This window comes from Rhineura floridana, chromosome 12, assembly GCF_030035675.1.
Source record: "Rhineura floridana isolate rRhiFlo1 chromosome 12, rRhiFlo1.hap2, whole genome shotgun sequence".
In the NCBI taxonomy this organism is placed as follows: Eukaryota; Metazoa; Chordata; class Lepidosauria; order Squamata; family Rhineuridae; genus Rhineura; species Rhineura floridana.
The window spans coordinates 511,103-522,333 of record NC_084491.1 but is presented as its reverse complement, the minus strand read 5'-3'; positions in this window follow the sequence as shown (position 1 = coordinate 522,333).

Genomic DNA, 11,231 nt, shown 5'->3' with positions numbered 1-11,231 from the left:
ACAGTGTGAAGTGGGTCCAGAAAGCCACAACTTGCTTTTGCTGAACCCAGGTGTCCATGGCTGCCTCTTGTCATTTTTGCCAGTATCATTGCTCCTACACACTTTGGTTACAGTGCAGAGAGAGAAACGGCCAAATGCAAACCAAGCTTGGCAAAGCTGCCTTGTGGTGACTCATGAAAGGGCTCCTTGTCTGAAAGTGGAAGGTGTTTTGCTCCAGCCTCAAGAAGCCAGCGGTCTGTTGTCACAGGAAAGGGTGGTGGAAACTTTGATGAGAAGACAAAATAGTAATTGCCGTGATGGAGCTGTTGTGTCCTGGTGCTGAAGCCACACGCTCTAGCCTAGAAACCGGCTTCAGTATAAGGGAAGATGCGCCGAGGCTGTATTATTTTAGCAGTAGCAGCTGCCATTTTTCTGAGCTGAGGCCTGATAACTGGCTCTTGGGTGTTCACAAGTGGCTGAGCTTGCCAACTTCAGGATATGTAGTAAGGCCTGTGGCAGACACCAGCTGCTTCCTGGATCTTTGTTCCAATGTTTTTGCTGTATCTTCTGAAAGCAGTAATTCAGGTGTGATGTAAGCAGAACACCATTTGCTCTATTGCGTATTCCTGGCTTGCATCTTTGGAGCCAGAAGCCTCTACCAGGATTGCACGTGGCCATTCTTCCTTCAGAGGGGAACTTCCTGACTTGAAGGGTAAATGGGTACATAGATTCCACCCTTCAGCCATGGGGAGTTCACATGCCCCCAGGCGCAGAGCTAAATGAGTGCACTTGCATAACTGCCAGGAGATTCTCTGCACTTGAGCAACAGCACTTCCTTCCAAACGAGCCCTGCCCTCGGGGCCGGAGATAAAGACTGCGCCTGCCCAGATAGAAATGACTGCAAAGACCTTGTTGCCCTGTTGTAAATCAAAGCCTCCCCTCCCAAGATGTCCCAGCAACTGCCAGTGAAATGTTAGGAATTAACAGGGACAATCCATATACAAGCATATCTACAAAGCTCTCTAGGTAGATGGTTGCATTTCTTCTGGAGGGTGTGTGGGTTGCTGCTTTTTACCTTTGAGTATTAGGGTGACCAGCAATTTCCCCACTTGCCCAATGACACAGCCTATCCTGGACTAATGTTCTTGCTTCTCTGTGGCCACGGGTCCAGCCATCTGATCCTGTAAACAGTTTTCCCAATTGTTTGGACATGTACACGTGCATTCCAGGAGATCCTGCGTGCTGTGAGGGAGTTACCTGATGACGGACTGCCTTAGGCTGCTTATTGCAACCCATTAGAGCCACGTTGTCCACCAGCTGTGGCTTGTGGCCCAGGGACAGCTTGGAAACTATCCTCATGATCTTGTTTGGGCCCCTTCCCCCCTGAAACTGGAGGCCAGATGTGCAGGAAATGGATCAGGGAGCTGCATACAATCCTGCTTTGTTGGGAGCATGAAGAGCTTGTCCTCTGCTGATAGCCCACCCTGTTGCTACTGCGCAAACCACACATTCCAATTCTAGGAAAGGCACAGAGAGGGAACTGCCTCAGGGAAGCTGGAGAGAACCAGCCCTGCAGCTGCGCTGGTCTGCACAAGCTGATTACAGGTGAACATCGCCCACCTGGTCCAGGAGAGGCCTCCTCTGGGAAAGAGACACGAGACTGTGGAGAACCCCAGTACAACTGAAGACTTGGAAGAACCTGCTATAGTCCCAAGGCAGGTGAGTGCACACACCCTATAATTATTATTATTTTATTCAATTTATATACCGCCCACAGCCCGAAGGCTCTCAGGGCGGTGTACAGCATAGGATCAAATACAATAAAATCACAAGAACAGTAGAGCATAAATAGTAAACAATAAACAACCTCATATACGTTAAAAGCTTAAAAGGTAGATTAAAATGCCTGGGAGAATAAAAAGGTTTTCACCTGGCGCCGAAAAGATAGAAGTGTAGGCGCCAGGCAGACCTCATTGGGGAGACTGTTCCATAATTCGGGGGCAGCCACTGAAAAGGCCCTAGATCTTGTTACGACCCTCCGAGCCTCTCTGTGATTCGGAACTCGGAGGAGGGCCTTAGATGTTGAACGTAGTGAACGGGTAGGTTTATATCGGGAGAGGCGTTCCGCTAGGTATTGTGGTCCCACGCCGTGTAAGGTTTTATAAGTCAAAACTAGCACTTTGAATTTAGCCTGGAAACGGATAGGTAGCCAGTGCAAACGAGCCAGAACAGGTGTTATATGTGCGGACCGCCTAGTCCTCGTCAGCAGTCTAGCAGCTGCGTTTTGCACTAGCTGTAGTTTCCGAACTATCTTCAAAGGCAGCCCCAGGTAGAGCGCATTGCAGTAATCCAATCTAGAGGTTACCAGAGCATGCACAACTGAGGCAAGGTCGTCGCTTTCCAGATAGGGACGTAGCTGGGCTACCAACCGAAGTTGGTAGAACGCATTCCGTGCCACCGAGGCCACCTGCGCCTTGAGAGACAGGAATGGATCGAAAAGAACCCCCAAGCTATGAACCTGTTCCTTCAGGGGGAGTGTAACCCCATCTAGAACAGGTTGAACATCCACCATCTGGTCAGAGAAGGCACTCACCAACAGTGTCTCGGGCTTGTCAGGATTGAGCCTCAGTTTATTAGCTCTCATCCAGTCCATTATCGCGGCCAGGCAGCGGTTCAGCACATCAACAGCCTCACCTGAAGAAGATGAAAAGGAGAAATAGAGTTGTGTGTCATCAGCATACTGGTGACAACGCACTCCAAAACTCCTGATGACCGCACCCAGCGGCTTCATGTAGATGTTAAAAAGCATAGGGGACAAGATCGATCCCTGCAGGACTCCACAATGGAGAGTCCAGGGTATCGATCCATACTCCCCAAGCCCTACCCTCTGGAGGCGATCCACCAAGTAGGAGCGGAGCCACTGCCAAGCAGTACCTCCAACTCCCAGCTCCGTGAGTCTCTCCAGAAGGATACCATGGTCGATGGTATCAAAAGCAGCTGAAAGATCAAGGAGAATCAACAGAGTAACACTCCCTCTGTCCCTCTCCCGACATAGGTCATCATACAGGGCAACCAAGGCTGTTTCAGTGCCAAAACTGGGCCTAAAACCGGATTGAAACGGATCTAGATAATCGGTTTCATCCAAGAGCACCTGGAGCTGGCTGGCAACCACCCGTTCTAAGACCTTGCCCAGGAATGGAACATTCGCTACCGGTCTATAGTTGTTCAAATTATCTGGGTCCAGGGAAGGTTTCTTCAGGAGTGGTCTCACTACTGCCTCTTTTAAGCAACTAGGGCCACTCCATCTCTCAAGGAGGCATTTATCACTTTCCTGGCCCAGCCGGCTGTTCCAACCCTGCCAGCTTTCACTAGCCAAGAGGGGCAAGGATCCAGTACAGAGGTGGTTGCACACACCAGTCCAAGCACCTTGTCAACGTCCTCAAGCTGTACCAACTGAAACTCATCCAATAAATAAGGACAAGACCGTGCTCTGGATACCTCATTAGGTTCAACTGCCATAATACTGGAGTCTAAGTCCCGGCGGATGCAAGAGATTTTATCTTGGAAGTGCCCAGCGAACTCGTTACAGCGGGATTCTGAAGGTTCTATAATATCCTGAGGGCTAGAATCTAAAAGCCCTCGGACAATTTTAAAGAGCTCCGCTGGGCGGTTGACAGATGATTTAATAGTGGCAGCGAAGTATCGCTTTTTCACTGCCCTCACCGCTTCTGTATACAACTTAGTGGAGGCACTTACCAAGGCATAGTTGCATCCGTCAGGAGTACGCCTCCATCTGCACTCAAGCCTTCTCCTCTCTTGCTTCATCGCTCTCAGCTCCGGGGTATACCACGGGGCTGCATGAGCTCTGCATGGGATAGGGTGCGCAGGAGCGATCGTGTCCACGGCCCGGGTCATTTCCGTGTTCCACAGTTCGACCAGGGCTTCGACAGGAGCGCCTGTCTTATCAGCCGGAAAATCCCCCAGAGCCCTTTGGGAAACCCATTAGTCTCCGAGGTCGGACCAGCTTAATAGGTCCTCCACCCTTGCGGAGGGAAAGAGTGGCTGTACGCCTAAACTTCAGCAAGCGGTGATCTGTCCATGACAATGGGGTCGATAAAAAACTCCCCACCTCCAGATCACCATCTCCATGTCCAGTGGCAAAGATCAAATCAAGAGTGTGCCCCGACACATGCGTTGGGCCAGTGGCAAATTGAGACAGCCCCATGGTTGCCATGAAGTCCTGAGCCGCCCCAGATAAAGCAGCCTCGGCATGGATGTTGAAGTCTCCCAGTACTAATAGTCTGGGGGACTTCAACAGTACCTCCGAGACTACCTCTGACAGCTCAGTTAGGGAAGCTGTTGGGCAGCAGGGTGGATGGTACACCAACCGTCTGTCTCTTTGACCCAGCACAAGGTGGAGGCATTCCAAGCCAGTCGTCACCTGGACAGGGTGCTTGATGAGCGAGAGAGAACTCCTATAGGCCACAGCCACCTCCCCGACCCTCGGATCTACCACATCCAACCATATCTCCAGCTCCACCTTGATCCCCGATTCTCCCACTTTGCCAACCAATCTTCAGGAGTAAATGCAGCAGCAGACACCGTGGGAAGCCAGAGCCATTGTAGGAAGTCCCTTTGGCTGCTGGACAACTGCTGGTGCCTGGGATCACCTCACCATAGGAGGAAAGGTCTACTTGGGGGGGGGGGGAGATCAGGCAGTAAAACATGACCCAACGCCTGACCAGGAAGAGGAAATGCTGGCAGGGAGGAGCGTAAGAGAGTCTCCTCTGGACCCTTTCTGGGCTAACAGCTGTCTACTGAGCTCCAGGTCCATTTACTCCCACCTGAGGGGCTGTCCATGGTCACCTCACTACCATTGCGGGCTTTCCATGCCACCTGAGGGGCCAGCCACTATATGCAGACATTTGCACCATTTTTTGAAGAGATGACAGCCAAAGGTTTGTCTGCCCACCCTTGGCTTACACATTCAGTCAGCTTACATGGGTGCAGTTGCCATAGGTGCAGTGCCCAATTAAATCAGGTGCAAAATCTTAACAGATCCAGAGCTTTTACCTGAATAATTGGCTCAGTAAATAAATAATAAGCTGCCACAACAGAGCATTAGAAGTCAAGGCTGCAGCCAAAGGCATTTTTGCTGATAAGGTTGTGTCGGTCAGAGGAAGACTTTCCAGTGAGGAGCTCAATTGCCTAACTGGGTTGTCTTGAGTTCTGAAGTGCTAATATTTGCTAGGACCAGAGCTGCATGCATGGGGGGGGGAGCTTGACAGGGGGACTGGCAGGAGCCAGCTGCTTTGACCTTTGCATGGTTCAGAGGTAGAATTGTGCGCTGCAGTGAGCTGGCAAGGAGTGTGAACTTAGTGCCTTATTGGATTGAGCAAGGAGTCCACTGGTGAGTCACACAAGGGGCTCTTCCAGATGGCCTTGTTTACTGTGCCTTCATGATGATTTGTGTTCATGATGCATAGAGGTTGTTATACACAATCCCACTTTCCATACAGGTGGTGCCTGCAAACGTTTTGGGGTGGATATACTTTAGTTCAATCAATGCATGTTCTATATGTTCTTCCTGAAATCCTGTAACTTCTTATACCACAAATATTCCAATTGTGTTTTTTCGTCCATTTGTTGCGCTATAGCACAAGAGTGCCTCTTCAGACGGCAATAATTATATCAATGACTTGGAGAATATACCCGCCAACACACACCCCCAGTCTGGCCCAAGATCTTCCATGCCCTCAGAGGAGAGCTCTCCAAGGATAATGACAGACCCAGGTGTATGAGGCATCTCTCTGACCACATTTGTCCTATGCTGCTTATGCAAAGAAATGAAAGCCCCAACCAGCTGAGCCATGTCTGCATGTCGTTACAGATTCCTGGTATGGAGACTAGAGAGGCATCTCCCACTAGGGTTGCCAGGTCAGAATTATCCCAAAGCCTGAGATTTCAGGGGTGGGCTTTAGTGATGTCACAGGGTGGGATGGGGCCTAGTGATATCATTAAGCATGATACATTAAGCATCAACCGCAGTTGCTTGGAGCATACCACTCAAAAAAATTTCTGTGTCTGGAAATCAAGACAGAAATCTTAGCTAAGTGAGGGTGTTCCCAGGTCCAGCTGAAGTGATGGGATCATTCTCACCTGCTTAGGAAGCCTGGGTAGGGAACATTTAATCTAGCCTACTTGCTTCTGGCAAGAAGGGTTCAAGTGCCCTCAGGCCAGGCCAGTCACCAGAAGGCCATTGTAGGAAGAAAGGAGCCTAATGTTGTGGAGAAGTTAGATGGGAGCACTCGGGGAAAGATTATGCCCCTGAAGGCTGCAATTCTAAGCACATTTCCTAAGGGCCTAAGCCCCATACAACTCAACAGGACTTACTTCTGAGTAGATATGGTTTGGATTGTGCTGTTGGTAAGGCTTGACTAGGGATCCTCTGCAAAGAGATTGACAACAAAGCACGGTTGGCAACCCCAACTGGAATGCCCTGCCTGCCTTTTAACATGGCTGCTCCAAACTTCTTTACAGACTTGACCTTTCACTGCAGATAGAGGCATGAGAAATGAGTAAGGGTTAAAAATATTCTCTACCCCTTCCTGCCTACCCTGTGGGCTGCTATAAACTCACTTGGACAGCCAATCCAATTCCAGTGAGTAATAACTGACAGAGAGAAAACACATGGTTTGGTCTACTTTCACAGGCAGCAGATTGGGAACAACATCAGTTGAAGCCATACTTCCTATTATATGAATTCTCTTTTACCACTATTGAGCAAGAAACAAACCATCATGCAAACAAGTTGCATCATCAGTGGGTTTAAGGGGGGTGAGCTGACCACATGGATCCACTGTTGTTGCTTCTATGGATATAAGGGAGTGAGATCAGAGATAAATGAAATGCAAACAGAAAAACAAAAGACAGTGATGATTTCCTAAATGCGATACCATACCAGCCAAAAGATTCCTATGAGTAAGGCAGAAAACTCAGCATCCCACAACCAGTCAGGATTCCTAACTAAAAACAAAAACAAAAAACTGGCAGGCAGCCAGCTAAGGTCACAGAAATCCCCATGCACCTGACCTGGGGGCTGCAATTAGTGCAGAATGCTGCGGCATAATTGCTGACACAAGTGAGACCCTATCAGCACATAATCCTTCTGCTCTGAAATCTGTACTGGTTATCAATTTGCTACCAGGCCAAGTACTTGTTCTGCTCTTGTCAGAAATGGAACCTTTAGTGTGGCAGCACTGAAGCTTTGGAACTCCCTGCCTATTGACATTAGGCAGGGGTCTTCATTGTAGTCTTTTTGGCATCTGATAAAAACTTTGTTTAGGCAAACCTACCCAGACATGTAGAAGCTATTGTGCTTTTTATCTGTTTTTAACTCATTGTTAGTTGTATTACTTCAAATGTTTTTAACTGTTTCTGCCAATAACTTTATTGTTTTAATTCCTTTTGTTAACCGCTTTGAAGTATTTTACAATAAAGTGGTATATAAATACTGTAAGTAAAACACATAAACAAATGTCAGAGGCACTGTGGCCTTTGGGTCTCTTTCCTCTTTTAGAAACAAAGGAATCTGCCATATACTGACTCAGGCCATTTGGTACTATCTAGGTCAGTCCTAAAGACATGGACTAGCATTGGCTCACCAAGCTTCCAGGCAATAGTCCTTTCCATACACTGAATTTTGGATCTTTGCATGCAAAGCATATGCCCTACAACTCAGCTACAGTCCTTCCCGTTTAAAAAAGTATCTTTTAAAATTCATTAATGAATGCACAGCATACTAGGGCAGACCCACACTATTCATTTAAAGCACATTCAACATACATTTGAAGCACGTGAATCCCACCACAGAACCATGGGAACTGTTAAGGATGGTCGGAACTATAACTGAGGGGAAAATGACACTTCCCAGAATTCTTTGGGAGAAGTCATGCACTTTAAATGTGAGTTGAATGTGCTTTAAATTATCATGTGGATCTGCATTACTTCATAAACATTGCTTGCATGTAAATCATTTTAATAAATTTTTAAAATGGGAATCAGCTACAAGGTTTACTGGGCTACTCGCCCTCTCTCAGCCTAATCTGCCCCTTAGGGTGAAAACAACAGAGGGGAACCATGACTACTCCAAGGACAGCTGGACAGGCACCCGTCGGATATGCTTTAATTTGGATTCCTGCATTGAGCAGGGGTTGGACTCGATGGACCTTTCAGACTCTATTATTCTATGATTCTAATGACCACATGTCCTCATATGAACCAGCCGAGACCCTTCGTTCCTAATCAGAGGCCCTCCTCTGTGTGTCCCATCTGGGGAAGGACAGAGGTAGCCACACCAGAACGGGCCTTTTTGTCCATAGAATGTGCTCTCCAGGGAGACCAGCTTGGTGCTATACTTGGCAGTCTTTAGGCATAAGGCCAAGACCTTTCTATTTTCCCCGGCAGTCTTGGGTTCATGTTGTCTCCTACATTGGGGCTCATCTTGTAGTGAGGTGGGAAGGACTTGGTCCTTGTTAACGTATACTTCTGAATGAGCATTTCATGGATTTTGGATTCTTTGTTGCACTTTTTCTGGTTTTTTTTTATGTATCCCCACTCGGCTATGAAGCCCACTGAGTGATCACTGTCTCTCAGCCTAACCTACCTCACAGGATTGTTGTGAGGATAAAATGGAAAAGGGAGAACCATATACTCCACTTTCAGCTCCTTGGAGGAAAGGTGGGATATACGTGATAAATATTTTGTCAAGTCACTTTGAGACTTTTTTTTGTATAAAGTGACTGATAAATGAAATAAACAAATATTTTTAAATGATTATCACATTGGCCACTTTCCAGTCCTTAGATATGGAGGATCTTAGGGACAAGTTACATATTACTGTTAGAATAGCAATCGAACAATAATCTGTAACTTGTCCCTATGAGTTCAAGAACTCTCAGATGGAAGCCATCCAGACACAGTGATTTAGTCTGTTTTTGTCAGCAAGTCCTGGAACCTCCAGACCTGTGTATTGTTGACAGGAGGAAAATGTATGCTCTGAAATTATGAGGGAAGACTGAAATGGGTTTCTACCCTTTTTGCAAAAGAGCTCCTGCATTGAAACTGAATTCCAAAATTGTCCAGGACGGGCTATAAATATATGAAGCTCTGAAAGAGTGAAACGGTTAAAGCTGAAGCCAAGCTAGAAAACCTTTCGGGTGGGATGGGGAGAGCAGTTAGCCAGGCACGAAAGGGAGCCATAAGATGTGGCCCGCTGCAGCTTTGCTCGAGCCACAATCGATGCTAGTCAAGGGTTCTGCAAATATTGTGCATTCCGGTGGCTTTGTTTGTTCTCCCGTGGTGCTGGGCTCTTCTTCCACACTGCAATCTTAAAATAACTTTGTGCTCGGCATAACAGGCCCTTGGGCTAAGATTCTCGCCCTCAAAGATGTTGCTTTTAACACACGCGTATTGGCAAAAAAGATCATCCAGTAAACACTGAATTTATTTAGATGAACCTGACAAGCAAAAAAGGGGGATTAATTCCAAAGGTATGAGCTTAAGCAAGCTTCAGTCGCTTGCAACAGTTTCAGAGCTTTTTGAACATGGCAGTACCTGGACAGAACCCACCTGGAGGCAGATGAGGGTGGGCAGCTGCCCCACTGGGCCAGGCTGGGGGCCAGGGACTGCTGAGTCTCGAGGGGACCTGGACCCCAGGCCACTCAGCCACAACAAATTGAATCCAGGTCTTCTGTGGCCAGTTCCAACATTCTGTACACTGCAGTGTTCAGCTGAGCAAGTGGCGAGGCAGGAGGCGGTGAGGGTGGCCCAATGGCCAGAGGGTTGGCATAGGCCGAAAGGGCTTCTGGAACTTCCTTAGCCATGGGGCAGTCTGCCACCTTGCTCTCTCTCTCCCCCCCCTGCCGGTTTCCATAATCTGTCACTTGAGAATAGACATATCACCCCACTCCCAGGAGGAAAGCAATATAAATGTAAACCAACTTGTTTCCTCAATACTGGCAGTATTATGCCCACCACTTGCTGAAGCCCTGAACGGCAAATTTGACAAGACAGCACAAAGCATCCAGTCCCTGCAATTCTGTTAAGCAGGTATCCTGTTGCTATTTCCATTATTAACCAAGGAAGTGAGTGTGTGTGTGGTGGTCCAAAGCAGAAGGTTCAGGAGTCCATGCTCAGCATTAGAAGTAGGCAAAAAGGCTGGCATGCGCCATGATGAGGAAGGAGGCAGTGGCGGCCACCAGCCTGGATGGCTTTAGAAGATTAGGCAAATTCATGGAGGAAGAGGACTACTATGACTATGAATAGGACTACTATTCATGGACTACTATGCTCTGCCTCCACAGTGGGGACAGGATGCTTCTGAATAGCAGTCACTCAAACCACAGGCAGGGAGATGCTTTTGCATCCAGGTGTTGCTTGGGGGCTTCACACTGGGGCACCTGGTTGGCGACTGTGAGAAGAGGACACTGGACTAGATGGGCCCCCTTTGGCCTGATCCAGTTCTGGGGCTGTTCAGATGTTATGAGACACACATACACCCACCCCACACATCTGGAACAGGGCTCTCCTCTCCTAAAGGAATTCTCTCAGCCTTCCCAGCTGGATGAATAGGTCTCTGCCATAGATGTCTACTAGTTATTGGTTTTTAGTGTCCTGTTTTCTGTATTGTTTTAAACTGTTTTTAGCTCTTTTAATTGCTTTTTGTACATCATTTTGAGAAATGTGTAGGCAATGGATAAATAATAGCTTGCATGGAGTATTTTCTGCAGCACCTGACTGCATGGCAATGGATCTGGCCTGCTCTCTCCTCTTAACCAGTTGTACTACAGGAATCATCCCACAGCTGCTAGCATTGTGCACTGCGAAACCAAAAGCACCGCAAACTACAGATGCCACCTTTGGCACTGCTTCTGACCTCTCAGCGCCACAATTGCCACTTTATTTTATGGGCCTCCACCTGCACAAGATCAAACAATGCATATCCTTTCAAGAAAATCCAAAAGTGTCAGTCAAGGGAGTTGTTATTGGAGACCTTTGAGAACCATTTCTGTTGTCCAACTGCGGTGACCCAAGCAAAGCCAATTCTGCCCCCCTCCCACCGCCAAAAACCTACTCCATGTAGTTGTCCTTCTCACGGTGGAGGCGGCTATGTATCTCCATGAGGTGGCATTCCTTTGAACACCAGTTGCCGGGAGGCTGCTGCTATTGTGCTCATGACCTGTTTGCAGGCT